General features: G+C 51.1%; 1 long non-coding RNA gene and 1 other non-coding gene across 2 annotated transcripts; one reads left to right on the forward strand and one right to left on the reverse strand.

Annotated features, from left to right (window-relative positions):
* The first annotated feature begins 725 nt into the window (after nucleotides 1-725).
* Nucleotides 726-8,858, forward strand: LOC128775325 (uncharacterized). The gene is made up of 3 exons (XR_008419983.1): nucleotides 726-1,259; nucleotides 7,622-7,742; nucleotides 8,502-8,858. It is a non-coding gene; the product is annotated as an uncharacterized LOC128775325 (long non-coding RNA).
* Nucleotides 7,464-7,550, reverse strand: LOC128775369 (small nucleolar RNA SNORD35). Its single transcript, XR_008420099.1, has one exon. It is a non-coding gene; the product is annotated as a small nucleolar RNA SNORD35 (small nucleolar RNA).
* Nucleotides 8,859-16,587: the final 7,729 nt, after the last annotated feature.

Below are 16,587 nucleotides of genomic sequence, written 5' to 3' on the forward strand. Positions count from 1 at the left end.
CCAAAACCCTCAGGTCCCAGGGGCAGCCTTGTGGGAATATTAGTGGCGTCCAGCTCTGACTCAGCTGGAGCTCCTGGGGTGGGGGGGTACCCAGAGCTAGGCTCTTTGCAAGCTGGAGCCCATCCTGAAGGGGCCACCCTCCAGGCCTGGGGACTACAACTTGTTCAGCCAACCTCGTTCAAATTCTGAAGACCTCTCAGGTGGGAGAACGAAGCTGGACTTATTCACCGGGGACCAGAGGACCAGACAAGGACAAGCACGTGTGTTACAGCGTGTGGCCCACACAAGGGGCACCGTGTTGAGTCACCCGGCACGGGGCTTGAGGTCTGGCCAGCGCACCTGTCCCAGTGGGTGATTTAGATCCCAATTAGGATTTCAGGTGGAACCCTGGTCGTGTCAGCTGGGAAATCTCAGCCTGGGCTGGGGCCATAGACTCACATCCACGGCAGGCACAGCAGGCTGAAGGTAGGGAGGGCGTCAAGGTTCTGCCCGCCCTGCTCGGGACTGTTTGAGTCACAAGGCACGGCTGACCCTTCTCTGGAAGAGCCTCTGGGTCTACTGTTAAGCAAACTGAGGGTAGTTGGGGTCAACTTTTTTTTTTTTCTTTTCATGTAAGCGTTTTCCCACTTCCCAAAGTTCTGGGCTTTAGGGTTCAATGACTGGGGTTAGGTAATCAGAAAGGAGCCAGTCCGTGCATCACGCCCGTGTCTTCTGACACCCTCAGCTCTGTGACCCCAGTAAGTCTCTCTTAACATCCCCAGTATTACTGAAGCAGTGGAATGGCCCCCATAGTAAAGAGGGACAGTGAACTTGCCTTGCAGTCATTTTTATAAGATCCTTTATGAATAGGAACAATGTCCACGTTACGATTTTACATTCCACTTTAATAAGGATGGAGTTGCCGTGGGCGATTTTGAATGAGAAAGTCTTGTCTTCTGACTACACTGAGTCTTTCTGGCAACAGCCCTGCTCTGTTTCCTGGCTCTTCACAAGATTAAATTAACTTTCTCCACAGTTCATCTCCTAACCCTCCTTGGGCAGCAACCCAGATGGACAGATCAAAGATTTGCAGAAATTCTGGCTCTCAAAGGGTTTTAGAAGCTCCTCGGCAAAGTACAGAAATCCTGGAAACAGCAGGACGGACCCGTGGATGATCTAGTCTCTGCTTGAATGCGGCCAGGGATGGGTCTCCAGGGAAATTCTTCCCTGCGCCGAGCAGAGTGAAATGCGCCAGGCAAAGTGGTTTGGGAGACAAATATGTGAGTTCAGTCTGATTGCGATGGTTACGTTTATTTTATTCTTATTATTTTCAAGTTTATTTAAAGTTTTGTAGGTGAGGAAGGCCCAAAGGGAGGCCCAGACTGGGTAAAATCTCCAGGGTCCCTCCGGTCTCAGTGGCAGAGCAAACATCTTGGCAGTTTTGACTCTAACGCTGGCGTTTCCACTGGGATGGGAGGCACTGTAGCCGTTCTCATCCTTGGCCTTGGCCGGACGCTCCTGGAACCTGGGCAACGTCCGCTAGACTGGGTGCCACAGGACGAGCCAGGACTGGTCTTGGGCTTGAGGATCTGAGCCTCCCTGTGTCGTCAGAGAGCCCTAACGCACAGCACGAAGTCTCCTGGCTGTTGTTACCAGATGGTTGGCTAGTCCGAGAAGGCAGACGTCTGAAGGAAGGCTTGCTAGAAGGCCTTGCTTCTTCTGTCCTGAGTTTCCCTGCCTGTAAACTGAGGAGGTTGGGCAGTCTGGTTCAGCCCGGATGGCCTGTGAGTCTACAGTCTTAGGAACGGAAGACAGAGAAAACCCAGAGAAAGGCCAGTTCCTGCTTCCCTCAGTCCACCCCTGAGCCTCTATCATGCACGTTTTCTGGGCTGATAAGGGTCAGGGGCCAACATGGTGACATGTTTCCTCTCATGGGACCTCAAACTGGTGGGCTGACATTGCATTGAGTGGACGTTGAAAGAATTTTGAGGCTACCCTTAGGCCCAGGGCGAAAAGTTTTGTGGGTGCCAGATTTGGAGGTTGAAGCACACACACCACATGGTAACCAACTGTAGCCAGTAGAGGAACGCTCATCAGTTCTAGAGAACAGAAGGATTTGGATTCCCGTTGGCCCTGAATCAGTTCTTCCCTGTGTGAACTCTAGGTGCCCTTATATTCGCAAACCATACTTCGTGGATGGATAGATACAAGGAGTCCTTTCGATATGAAAAAAACAGTGCCCAGAGAGGTTGGGTAACTTGCCCAAGGCCACACAGCTGGGGCGTGACGCATCCAGCACTCAAATCCAGACGTGTCCAAGTCCAATTTGTGTTCCTTCTGTGCACTAGAGCGCTCTGACCCTGATGTTCCTCTCTGGCAGATGCCGAGTTCAAAACCGTACGCATTGTTTTAAACACAAAAATCGGTAAGTAACAATTAATTTGCAACTCCTTTTAGAAAGGTTTCCCAGCTAAGGATAATCCTCCTGATTTGAAAATGAAAATCGTACATACAGTTACAGGAACATCCATCGGGCCTTTCCATATTTGTTCCTGAATTTGAAAGGGAGCAGCTCTGGAGGGCTACGCTTGAGGTTTGAAAAGGTGACCTCAGGCCTTTCCTGAGATTAGTGCAAAGTAGACAGGGGTGAAGTGTTTTCGTTCAGGCGATTAGAGCTGACAGGGGCCACCACCTCTGGGCCACTTTAGCTATAAGCCTCTAGGCTTTTGATGGCCACGGTGCCTTCAGGCAGAGGAAGGGTTAAATTTGTCTCTAACTACAAAGCAGGAAAATCCCACAGTGGATTCGGCAAAACACTCATCCTCCTCCAGCCATCTATTTTTTTTTCACCAATGCTTATTCATTTGAGAAAAACATAGAGGTGGGGGGACAGCGAGAGAGGGGGGCAGAGCATCCGAAGCGAGCTTTGTGCTGACCGCACCGAGCCCGACGCGGGGCTCGAACTCCCGAACTGAGAGATCGTGACCTGAGCTGAAGTCGGGCGCTCCACCGACTGAGCCACCCAGGCGCTCCTCCACTGGTCTGTTCTGACATTGCCTGCGACTTATTATTTTTATCCCTTCCCAGTGTCTAATGTATGGCATGCCACCTGGCGAAATGAAAAGCAAGTCGAAATGAGAAAGCTACTAAATAGTGCCCAAGGGTATATAGTCCTTCATCTATTCCCTTCACGCACATAGCTCTTGAAGAGACATTTTGTGGGTCTTTGTTTTCAGATGTGGTCTGGGCACGGGCAGGTGATAGCCCTGAAAGGGGAAGGGCCCCGGGTGATGTTGTTAAGATCACTGGACTGAATTCTGTGGAGAAGGGGCGGGGGGGGGGGGGGGGGGGGGGGGGGGGGGGGGAATGGGCTGTGTCAGGTTCACATCGCACTCAGGCCATTCTAGCTGAGTGTGGAGTCTGGAGTCAAGAGCACAAGGCTGGAGGCAGGGAGGCCGTCAGAAAGCCAATGGAAAAATGTTGGACTTTCTGCTCAACCTTCCACAAGGGCAGGGATTGTGCCTACTCGTTCATCCCAGTGTCTCTAGGGTCGAATGATGTAATTTCAGTATTTCCCCACTCCCAATGGAAAGGTTAAATTTCTTTTTTTTCTAATTTTTTTTAACGTTTATTTATTTTTGAGACAGAGAGAGACAGAGCATGAATGGGGGAGGGTCAGAGAGAGAGGGAGACACAGAATCTGAAACAGGCTCCAGGCTCTGAGCGGTCAGCACAGAGCCCGACGCGGGGCTCGAACTCACGGACCGCGAGATCATGACCTGAGCTGAAGTCGGACGCTTAACCGACTGAGCCACCCAGGCGCCCCAAGAAAGGTTAAATTTCAAGCAGAGCCTTGGTAGAGAGAATTGAAAGAAGGGGAAAGATTTGATAAATACGGGATAAAAGTGGAGAGGCCTGGGTAATTGCTAGAGTCGGGGTGTGAGGGCAGGAAGGAGTCTGAGATGTCTCCGGCCTTCTGGCCTGAGAACTAAGGACGAGACAGCTCTTCACTGAGTGAGGTTGAGGGCAGATTCGGGGGCGATGACGTTGGGTCAGGATGGGGTTGAGATGTCTGTGAACAGGCAGATGGGGATGTCTTAGAGGAGACCCCCTGAGCAGCAGGTCCTTCCCTGGTCCTTGCCTTCATCCGGGGAACTCTTCCTTACCTTGGACCCCAGGACTGCCTCACTTTCCCAGGGAAACCTTTCCCGGACCCAGTTGGGTTGACTGGCCTGAGCTCCCTTCCTTCCGGCTGTGGCTCTCAGTTCGCAGCTGACCCTCACGATTATGGTTGATCGATTACTGGCTGTCACCCCTCTAGAAGGTCAGCTTCATAAGGGCCGGGACAGCGTCTCTTTCTGGTCACCAGTGAATTCCTAGTAACGAGTACCATGCCTGGAAAGTAGCAGAGACTCAACAAATAATTGGTGAATGAACGAATAAGTGAATAAATGAGTACACGCCTTTGTAAAGAAACGAGGGCAGAAACCAACAAGCGTCAGGACTCTCTCTCTTCAAACACGATACGATTTGAGTCACAACTGGCTTCCCAAATGGAATCGGAGAGGCAGGTTCGTAGAGCGGGAGTAACGGGAATTCCTGGGCTCGAACCCATGCGTCTGCCATATGGTAGGTTCTTGGTAACTACTTGTGGAAGTATTCCTGGCTTTCTCATCATCTTTCTGAATGTCTTTAGGTGAGGAATACGACCTTTTGGGGCCTCCATTTTCTTATTTGTCAAAAGGAGGACATCTATCTCCATTTCCCTGTGAAAAACTGAGAATCGAAGAGATAACTTGTATCAACGCCATGCAACTGGGCTAATCGTGTAATCAAAGGCTCCAAGAGTTTACAAAGGAAAATAAGGAAGCAATGAGTATAGCGTCAAGAAGCCCCAGGTCCCTACACACACATACACACACACACACACACACACACACGCACCCTTACCTCTAATTCCCCCTCTCATTTCTCATCAGCTTTCTACAGCTGGTCACACGCCTAGAAGGAGACTGGCTTTCTTGCTGTGAACAGTTCACAACTCTTTCCGGCCGTGAGTAAAGCAGAGAAGCGTCTGAACCTCTCAATCTGTGTGTGTGCAGCTTGCAATGCCCACCACTCAGTAGACACGCAGGGTGTGCTTGCTTCCTGACTCTTCTGCTGACCTTGGGCTTTCTCAACTCTCTGCACGGGGTTTAGCGCATAGCAGGTGCCTTGTGCGAGTCTGAGCTAAGGTTGAAGGAAGAGAAGAAGAGAGACGGGGGCTGGTGTCTGTGCTCATGTCTCTCTTTCTTTCCAGGCACGTCAGTGTCACCAGGTGTGGGTTTCGGGACAGAGAGAAGCTTACGGGAACTGTCAGAGGGGGCTTATTGTCTGAAGCAGCCTCAGCTCTCTTATTTATGATAACACCATGTGGAGCCCCCAAATGTTGGCTCAGGCGGGCTCCATGTGGCCTGCTGTGCTAGAAGGGTGATCCTGCAGCTGTCGCTAAATTACCAGGGGATCCTGGCCACCTCCCCGCCACTTGCCAGACTCTGCTAACGGATGCAAGAAATCAGTGATCTCCCAGCAAATGTAAGAAGCGTGACGAGAGCTCTAGAGTTCTAGATCTCTCTCTGCAGACCACAGCTCTCTCCTGAGACAAGTCAGCATGTACAAAACGGTCCCTTGTTACCCATGAAAAGGCTGTTGTGCTCAAATTGGCAAAGTTTAAGGAAAGAGGGGTGCCCTCTTGACTCCTAGCGACTGTAATCATGGTGCTCTTAATTAAAGGCTGCTGGCGGGAAGGCTCTCCTGGCATCTGAAAACTCCCTCTGGGGCAGCTGCCGAAACACCAGCTGTTGCTGGCTAGAGCTCTGGGAGGAGAGCTGCCTGGGGGGTTCCTGGGAAGCCTTGTTCTGGAAGATTCTTTGTACCTGCACGTGAGCCTCAGAGAGCTGTAAGGGGAGGCCAAGGGGGGTCTCAGCACCCACCTGCCTTCTGAGGCCCAGAACCCCCGGAGGGTAAGTTGCCCTCCTTCACCATCCTCTCTCCTGCACATCCCCGCAGGCAGTTCTGGGTGAGCGGGAAGTCGATGCGAGGGCTGCAAACACGGGTCCCCAAGCTCAGAGCTCAGCTTTGGTTCTAGATCTCGCTCGCTTGTTGTTACGGGGGGCGTTCAAGAAGTGGCCCCGAAATCCTACATGTGATTTCATTTGCTGCTGGTTGAAAAGGTGCCTTATTTCACGAGAGCTCCCAAAGAGGAAACAGAACAGGTCGGGCGTCCAAAGGGGCACCTGCCTTTCCGTGGGGAGGCCGCTGCGGAGGGGGCCAGGCCCCGTCGCCCCGACTCTGCTGTCTGCAAGGGGGGGGGGCGCCCACACTAGAGGGGGAGGCGGCTGTGAACGGTCCCTGCCAGCCATAACTGGCAGTCACCTAGAAATAGAAAAATGAAACAGGAGGTTATGTGTCTGTAGTTCCTTCTGTCTGGGCCTCAGCTGCTGGGTGAAACGAGGTCTCAGAGACCGTTCTGATGTATTCGTCGGAAAGTCTGCTGCCTGCTTTTTTTAAAAAATATTTTCGATGTTTATTTTGATAGAGAGAGAGCACGCAAGTGGGGGAGGGGCAGAGAGAGAGGGAGAGAGAGTCCCAAGCAGGCTCCGCATTTTCAGGGCAGAGCCCGACTCCGCTCGATCTCACGAACCATGAGATCATGACCTGACCCGAAATCAAGAGTAGGATCCTTAACCGACTGAGCCACCCGGGCACCTCGTCTGTTGCCTTTTTTTTTCTATATTTTATCTTTTTTTTTAATATGAAATTTATTATCAAATTGGTTTCCATACAACACCCAGGGCTCATCCCAACAGGTGCCCTCCTCGATGCCCATCCCCCACTTTCCCCTCCCCCCCCCCACCTCCATCAACCCTCAGTTTATTCTCAGTTTTTAAGAGTCTCTTATGGTTTGCCTCCCTCCCTCTCTAACTTCTTTTTTTGTTTTTTTTTTCCTTCCCCTCCCCCGTGGTCTGCTGTTAAGTTTCTCAGGATCCACATAAGAGTGAAAACATATGGTATCTGTCTTTCTCTGTAGGTTGCCTTTTTAACAGCAGGGCATGAGGCCCACTTTCAAGATTTCTAACCCCTCCTCAGAGGCCTCATTCAGTACTAAGATGTACAAAGGCTTTTAAGCATTGTGTACTTATTGATTTATTTTTACAATTGAGATCATTGACATACAACATTGTATTACTTTAAGGTATACAATGTACATACATATATATTAAGAAATGATTACCCCCATAAGCTTACTTAACACCCATCCCCACACGTGGTCACGATTTTCTTTTTTTTCCCCTGTGGGGGCAGGGGGAGAAGTGAAGTTATGACAGAGTGCGGCCAAGGTGGCTAAGGGGCGGAGGGTGACGAGCTGCCATCGCGGACCCCCTTGTCTCAGCAGGCACAAGCCGAAAGATACATCCGCCCCCGGAAGGGCTCCCTGCTCCCTCCTCCTGGCATCAGCTGGGCCATTGGTATCATCTGCTTTTCCCACAGTGGCACCCGCAGACCATCGTAAGGAAGAGACATCATCTGCACAAGTTTTTTTCCTCGTGATGAGAATTTTTAAGATCTACTCTCTCTCTCTCTTTCTCTCTCTCTCTTTTAGGTGTATTTGCTTATTTTGAGAGAGACAGCGAGCAGGGGAGGGGCTTCCATGCTGCCAGCATGCGAACCATGCAACTGTGACCTGAGCCGAAGTTGGATGCTTAACCGACTGAGCCACCCAGGTGCCCCTAAGATCTACTCTCTTAGCAACTTTCAAACATATAATACGTATTGTTAACTACAGTCGTCATGCTTCTTCACATTCCCAACACTTATTATATAACCAGAGGTTTGTATCTTTCGACCACCTCCACCCATTGCAAAGGCTTTTTAATTTCATTTACTGGATAATTGTATCCTAAGGCTCAAGTTATGTAAGACATATACATAAATATGCATGTACACACATATATATGCATATTACATGCATATGTACATGTAGAAGTAACCATACATGTATACACACATATATACATATTATATGCAGATACACATGTATAAGTGTGTGTACAGGTATATGCACATACATAATATACTCACATGCATGCGTATTTCTAAATATATACATATGCACGTGTTATTATATATAAATAGATACATATATACATACACCTATACCTACAGATACACATATGCATATGTACAACATACACCTACATACACACCCATGTACACATACAGATACACATACACACGCGTACACACATTCAGACACATACACGTGCACACGCACACACAGATGCACACATAGATACACTACACGTGCACACACATACATATGCAGATACATGCATATGCACGCACATGCACACATATACACACACACGTGCACACACGTGCATACACATACATGTGAACAGTATGTGATCGGGAGACGCAGGTGTCCTCCAGGTGCTCTGAGTGGGTCACCTGGGCTCCCAGGCTCTCTCACTGTCTTTCAGGCCATCACCTGGTGAACCCGAGGCCACCGTCCCTGCCACCACTGGCTCCCTGGGGTCTGCTCAGCCCCCGTCACCCCCTTCCTCCCCTGCTGCTGACCACCTCAGGGCCACAGACGTCGGAGGAAGAACAGTGTGTGCCCCCCGCCGGCCACTCCAGACTCCGGAGTTTCCCCACAGCAGAGCTGCGTGGGGTGTCGGGATTAGCAGGCAGTTCTTCCTTTTGCCCCAGGCACGAGGGGATCAGAGTAAGACGCTTAATGCACACCTCTCTTCCCACCCCGGGCCCTCGGCTGAGTCCCACGAGTCAGGGACCGGAACCCCTCCCTGCTAAGTGCCTTTGCCTCAGGCTGCTTCTTCCCCCCCTTCCCCCCCCCCCCGCCCCGAACACACAGCAAAGCCACTGGTCTCCACACAGGCCTGTGGGGGGCTGGATCCTAACTTAGCATCTGTTACTGGTTCTGTGACTGGGAGATCTCTCGGCCTCCGTTTCAATGGCTCATGGCGATCACACCTAGCAGAGATCCGGGGACGGCTGGAGACAAAGAAGGCAAGGTGCCAGGCGCAGTGTGGCAGCAGGACAAATGAAGGGGGGCACTGCTGTCCCCGTGTCACAGCTGAAGGAACAGAAGTGAGCGCACGCACGCTGCGTCACAGAGACTGAGCTGGTGGGACACTGGGAATCAACCTTGAGCTTGCCCGTCTGGCTCCGAAGCCTGCGGTCTTGTCTCTGCCTGGCCTCATGGTGCAGGGGCAGGGCTGGGAGGTCCACCCGGCTCCTCTGACCCCGGACCAGTGTCCTTTGTGGACAGCCGTTCCTCTCTGGGTTGCGACCGAAGTCAAGCTCAAAGCTTGCAGGGCCCAGGAAGCTGATGGTATTGGGGGCCAGAGAGACCCTAAGAGCGAATCGTTACTGAGATCGGCCCCAGGGAGGGGAGGGAGCCCTGGCTGGCTGCAAGGCCCACACCCCACCTTAAAATTAGGGCAACTGCTGCTCAGCCCTGCCCCGTGGGCTAGCTGGGGGCGAAGGCCCAGAGTCGCCAGATCGGCTGATGCCTTAAGGGAAGCTATGCATTGGGATTTTGGGTAAAATTTCCCAGGGGTCAGCAGCTAATTCAGGTAACGAATGTGCGAACGTGCATATTACACTGGCTGGAAAAACAACCACGTACGTTAGCAGACTCTTGCCCGCAAGCTCCCACTCTGTCTACTCTATAAACCCCTATACAATTTAATGAAGGCATCTGGGATAGATGATGTTTCCTTTGCGGACGAATCTAACAAATCTATCTCAGCGACCCCAGACTCCTTCTGACCAGCTTCAAGCTTCCAATCAGGGACACAGAGGCGAAGGCAGCCTGCAAGCTTTCGGAGAGAGACCGGGGAGGGGAATGGGGGCTGGGGGACGCTCTGCCAGCCTCTGAGGCCACACCTCACCCCTACACAGTGAGCTTTTAGGGAGAGCCACTTGGGAGTTCTGTGTCTTCATCTGAGAGCACCAAGCTGGTCGGATCAAAGGGAAGGCTGCGGGGTTGCATCTGCAAAGTGCCTCGGTAGCACCTGGCACAGAGGGGCCCCATAAATGGGAGCCACAGGACCTGCTGCCTAAGCCGTGGGGCCCAGGGCAGAGTGAAACAGTGGGGTCGCTTCTCGAAAATTACTAAGAACTTCAATACAGTGAGAGCAAAGCATTAAGCCACGGACGGTTCTCCTCCTCCTCCTCCTCCTCCTCCTCCTCCTCCCCCTTCTTCTTTAATGTTTATTTATTTATTTTGAGAAAGAACAGGGGAGGGGCAGAGAGAGAGAATCCCAAGCAGGATCCACACTGTCAGCGCACAGCCCGACGCGGGGCTGGAACCCACGAACCGTGAGATCATGAGCTGAGCCGAAGTCAGACGCTTAACCGACTGAGCCCCCCGGGAGGCCCGGCCAGGGCTCTCCGAAGTGCTGGGCCCTGTGCGGCTGTGCAGGGTGTGCACTCATGCCGCCCACCCAGGCACTCGGCATGATTAGCTTGCAGAACCAGGATTTATGGAGCACCTACTGTATGCCAGACACCATTCTCAGCGCTTGTCGTGTCCTATGTAATCCTCAAAGGGAATTAGCTATTATTCCCATTTAACAGGTAAGGGAAATGAGGCGCAGACAGGTTAGGTCGCTTGTTCAAGATCACACAGTTGGAGGGCGGCAGGGCTGGGTTTGACACAGGCAGTCGGGTCCCCAAGCCCTGCCCGTCAGGGTCCTCGTTGTTGTTCTCTCCCCGGCTCGAACAGGGAGCCGGGGCGGCCGGGGAGGGAGCACCCAGAGGCACAGCGGCCAGGACCAGGAATCCTACGCAGCCCCCGACCCCCAGACAGGCCCAGGCCCAGGCGGCCGGACGGTCCTCCCAGACAGGTCGCCAGTGCGGCGCTGCGGGGAGGTCTGGAACCCGAAGAGGAAGGGAAGAGGGTTCAGATGAGGACACTCGCGCTATTCATCAGACCAGGGGCCTCTCTGCAGGACTGAAAGCTCTGGAGCTTTCTTCTTTGATCCAGACTGTGGGTCAGAGCTGAGCAACCACAGGGCAATTACTCACCTTACAGCTTCGGGCTGACTCAGCACCCAGAGCCCATGCTGGTAGCAGACGCTTCCCTCCCTCCCTCCGGTGTTGGGTTTCCAGGGACTGGGGGGCACCCCGGGACATAGGAGGTGGCAAGTCCCCCTGAGACCCGACCTGTGCTTGTCTCTGCCTGGGGAGCGTGCTCTCCTCGGAGGCTCCTTCTCCTGGCGTCTCCTGGCGGGGAGCAGTGAGCAGAACCTGTGTGGTCTCATCGTGTTCAATTAATTTATTTTTTAAATGTTTATTTATTGATTGATTTAAAAAATTTTTTTTAATGTTTATTTATTTTTGAAAGAGACAGAGACAGAATACGAGTGGGTTGGGACAGAGAGAGAAGGGGACACAGAATCTGAAACAGGCTCCAGGCTCCGAGCTGTCAGCACAGAGCCCGACATGGGGCTCGAACTCACGAGCTGCGAGATCATGACCTAAGCCGAAGTCGATGCTTAACCCACTGAGCCACCCAGGCGCCCCAAATGTTTATTCATTTTTGAGAGAGAGAGAGAGCGAAAGCGAGAGAGGGCACACAAGCAGGGGAGGGGCAGAGAGAGAGGGAGACAGAGGGTCCAAAGTGGGCTTCGCACAGACAGCCGGAGGCGGGGCTCGAACCCATACACCGTGAGGTCGCGACCTGAGTCGAAGTCGGATGCTCCACCGACCGAGCCACCCAGGCCCCCCGGTCTCATCTTCTTCAAATAATCTCATGAGTTTAAGATTCTAAATGGCAAGAGAAAGGATGATGCCTCCATAACAGTCGTGAAAATGTTAAAAACAAAGATTAAAAAAAAAAGTATGCCTATCTTAATGATTCTCGTCGACTAATGATTTCATTCCTTGTCCAGGAAATAAAAATGATGATCAGTGGGGTTGGGATGATGGCAATAATAATAATAGGGAGTGTATATCGAGCCCTTACGATGTCCCGGGCACGGCGCTAAGTACCTTATTCAAATTATCTCCTTCGCACACACCTACTTGATACAGGTGGTGATTCTACTGTCCAAACCACCTCCAATCTTTCTTCAAGTCGCACTAAATTACAGCTTAGGTCATTTGCATGCACTTAGTCTCCTTAATTGAACGTTTATGGCTGGATAATATAACCAAGGTGTGAACGCGTGATAATTCCTCCAGTTCCTCTGCTCAAATTGGATCCGGCCTGCTGGAAAGGGGAGTCAAGTGGAAAGGAAGGTGGGAAAAGGAGGCGGGGCTCGCTTGCTGACCAGCAGGCAGGCCCCCCCCCCGACCCCCTGCCTGTCCCTACCACACCCCCACCTCCCCCCATCACCCAACTCTGGCCACGTTACCCTTTTGGTCCTTCTTTGCTCCTGAAAGTCTGTGTGCTCCCCAGGGCCTTTGCAAATGCTGTTCCGGTCTGTCTTCCTCTTGCGGAGGTAATACCCACTCATCCTTTAGACTCTCGGCTTGAACCCTCGAGGGCGCTGGGTCTTCACGCTGGGCAGCTTTTCCTTCACGATGCCCGTCAAAGCCACGGTTGGACATTCCTTTGGGAGCCGAACTTGGGTGTTAGACTACCCTGGTTGCTCCCAGGCAGGTGAAAGGTGCTAGGCTCACGCTCCCCACCCCCACTGACCCAGAGTTCTCTTCCGCCCCAAGCAAAAGCGTTGCGCCCTCAAGGTCTGTACTAGGAGTGGGCAGACATCCTCCGTGAAATATCGTGGTCTTCGTGGCCCATCCGGGCTCTGTGGCAGCTTCTCACCTTTGCCCTCGTAACCCCAAAGCAGCCATAAATAATGAGGGAAAGAAAGAGCAAGGCTGTGTTCCAATAAAACTTTATTTACGGACACTGGAGTATGAGTTTCATTTCATTTCACGGGTCACAAAACATTTTCTTCTTTGGGTTTTTATCCCCTGCCGTTTAAAAATGTAGAAACCACACTTAGAGGCTGGGCTGTCCAACAGCAGGTGGCCTCTCGGGTTTGGCTCCCGGGTTGTTGTCTACTGACCTCCGGTCTACACTCTTGTTCCCAGTCCGAGGCTGTCTTCGCCGCCACTTTGCAGAATGATGGCCGGGATCAAGCCCTCACTCCGTCCTTCCCCCTCGTGTGAGGCAGGGAGCCAGCTTCCATCAACAGGTGCGTGACGATGATGTCAGGTGCCATGCTGGGACCTCTGTCATGCCTCTTCCAGGCAGTGGGGGCTCCTCGGGCAGCTCCATGTAGCTTTGGGCAAGCCTCTGAGGGTCAGAGTGGGACCGATGCCATAGGGTGCCACTAATAGCTGGAGAAGTGGATACCGGATCCCTAAGCCGGAGGTGCCCCCAGGGCTCTGGCTGACTTCCCATTCATCTGCCAGTTCACACTTCGGACTGGATCTCAGCCACGTACTCATTCAGTCTTCCCGCCAGCAAAACCACAAGATGACGGGGAATCCATCCTTTCCTTTGCCCGCTTTGTTAGCATGAAATAGGATTTGCGCCCATCGAGGTCGGGGAGATAAGGTGTGGAGTGGGGCAAGGGAGGGGGACAGTGTTACCTCGCGCAGCGTGTGGGCGGAAATCGTAGAGCACAGCTGACCTTAGAAACCCAACCAACCTGTTCTTTCTTGTTTATAACCTTGTTCTCGTAAATGACTCCAGTAGGTACCCAACCCGGAAAGTTGGGTTTACCCTGGACGCCATCCCCTCTCTCCCGCGCGATTCATCACACAGATCTGTGTATTTCGCCCAGGACCACACTACCGCCCCTATTTCTACTCAGCGCTCTGCTGTCCCTCACTCAGGCCGCGTTTGACCCCCTAAAATCATCTCCCTCGGGTCCTCCACCTGCCGCCAGACAGTCCCTAGTGTTTAAGTTAGGATTTTGTTCCCATAAGGGAAAATCTGATCCTACCACTTACCCGACAGAAATTCCTTAATGGCTTTGGATGATGGAAAAGTTTTGGAGATGGCTGTGGGGATGGCTGCACAACAGTGTGAGTGTGTTTAATGTACTGACCTGTGCACTTACAGATGGTCACAAGGGCATATTTTATGTTCTGTATATTTTACTACAATACAAAAGTCTTTAATGGATCCCCGTGGTCACAGAATGCCTTTCTAAGGCTTGGAGGGACCCCAGAGAACCTGGTCTCCCCTGCGATGCAAATTTCCTTCCATAATCTCTGATCTAAATGTAACCCTCACCGAACTCTATTCGTAGTTGCACCTTCTTGTCTCTGTCTCTTCTGCCTGATGCATATTTAATTTTTCCCTCTCTCCTTCCTCCTGAGCAAACTCAACCTTCAAGAAACAGGTCAATAAGGAACTCTGTCAGCCTTCCATCAACGTTTTCCCATTGACTTCACTTTTTTCACGCAGGCAGAAATAAATGATTCTTTGTTTAATGATAACATTAAACACTAGACAGGGGAAAACACTATTCCTAAGCTGTGTGTCAGGCAGAAAGAACCACGGGGATGTGTGTGGCGGCCTGTCGACTGGGCCTTGTAATCGATGCCATGACTTTGCCTTTTTTTCTGCATGACCCTTCCCAGACTTCCCCCCCTCCCCGCCCCCCTCCTTGGCACTTGAACCTTATTGGGAATTTTGTAATTGCCATCCTATTTTTTTAATAGTTTTACCATGCTCGTTTGTTACCCCGAATAATATGCTATTGTTCAGTTGTACATGATTTTGAGCTTCGTATAAATGGAATTGATGAGGTTTGGGGGTGATGGTGGGTCCAGAGCCGATGACTAAGAAAGAATTCTTGAAGACGTCTTTGGTGCAAAAAGGTGATTTTATTTTATTTTACTCATTGTTTTAATGTTTATTTATTTTTGAGAGAGAGAGAGAACGGGAGAGTGGCAGCGAGAGAGGGAGACACAGAATTCGAAGCAGGCTCCAGGCTCTGAGCTGTCAGCACAGAGCTCGACGTGGGGCTCGAACTCACGAACCGTGAGATCATGACCTGAGCTGAAGTTGGATGCTTAACCGACTGAGCCACTCAAGTGCCCCCAAAAAGGTGATTTTATTAAAGCAAGGAGACAGGACCCATGGGCAGAAAGGGCTACACGGGGTTGAGAAGAATGGCTAGTTTTATACTATGGAGTTGGGGAGGTGAGGTCAACAGGGAGGCCTCCAGAGGGACTTTGATGTGCTAGAGAGGACTCCTAAGATACTCGAGGCCTTGCTCTTGTCAAGCTAAGGGTGTTTTCCCTCTAATAAGGTATTAACATTAGACAGGTAGGGAGTTCCCAGGGAAATGTTTTACTCTGCCAGCCTCAAGTATCTGTCAATGGGCTGCAGGTTGTAAGGACATTTAATTTCACCTGCCATTTCCTTCTTGCCTTTGTTCCCCATATCACTGCAGAGGGGAAGGTGATGTTGGGGCTCCAGGAAACTGAGTCTACAGGTTTCTGGAGATTAAGCTATTGATAAGATTGCCTCTTTCTTATAATTCACTAAGATATTCGTAAACGGATGGAGACCCATGTCCTGCAAGATGGTGACCTGTGTCACTTGGCCATTTGTTTTCCGTCTTTCCCTGTGTCCTTGGGCGGGCAGGAGGGCCTGTGGAATGTCACACACATCCCACCTGGGGGATGGGGGGTGGGGTGCCAGCTTGCCCTGCATCCTCAGCCCTCCCCACGCTGCCTCATCAGAATTATACGGCGTATTCTCCGCGACTTGCTTTTTTCCCCTCGACACGACCGTCACGAGATTCGTTCAGTCTTGCACCTTTCTGCAATTCCTTCATTTTCAGTGCTGTATACTTTTCCAGGGGGTGAATACAGCACACTTGGAAAAAAACCCATTTCTGCTGGGAATGGACTTTTCAGGTGTTTCCAATTTTTCCTGTTAAAATTTGTGCAGATGTGGACAACTCTCTACAGGTTTCTTGGGGCAATCGTCAGACTCTCCAGGGATCTACCCAGAAGTGCAATTGCTGGGGCAGACTCACACATTATCTCCAGCCCCATCCATGATGCCAGATTGCGACCCGCAGTGATTTTTATCAAATCCCACACTCACCCAGCGTCGGTCGGGAGGAGGGATTGCCCCATTTCCTCGCAGCATTTACTGTCGGATTCTATAATTTTTGCTAATCTGGTGGATGCGAAATGACATCTCATTATGGTTTTATTTTATGTCTCCCTGCTGACTAGACAGGATGTGTTTGTTTTTGTACGTTGATTGTTCCATTAATTTTGCCTTTTCTACTCAATGGAATCTGTTTTGCCCATGATTCTACTGAGCTGTTTGTTCTTATTGATTTGTAGCTTATTGCATATCCTGAAAAGTCATTCGTTGTCAATTTCCTACGTACAAATATTTCTTCCTAGTTTTGGCTTATCTCTACACCCTCTACGGCTCCTTTGGATAAATTGAAGCTCTTCAGTGTGACGTAGACAATTTTGTCTATTTTTGTTTTCTTTATCGTATGTGCTTTTGTGTCGTGTTTAATAAATCCCTTCCTAGTTGAAGGCTGTAAAGCCACTCTTCCGTGCCTCCCTTTAAAATTTCTACAGTTTCGTGGCGCCCGGGTG

This window comes from Panthera pardus, unplaced genomic scaffold (genome assembly GCF_024362965.1).
Source record: "Panthera pardus isolate Hobbes unplaced genomic scaffold, ASM2436296v1 HiC_scaffold_7, whole genome shotgun sequence".
In the NCBI taxonomy this organism is placed as follows: domain Eukaryota; kingdom Metazoa; phylum Chordata; class Mammalia; order Carnivora; family Felidae; genus Panthera; species Panthera pardus.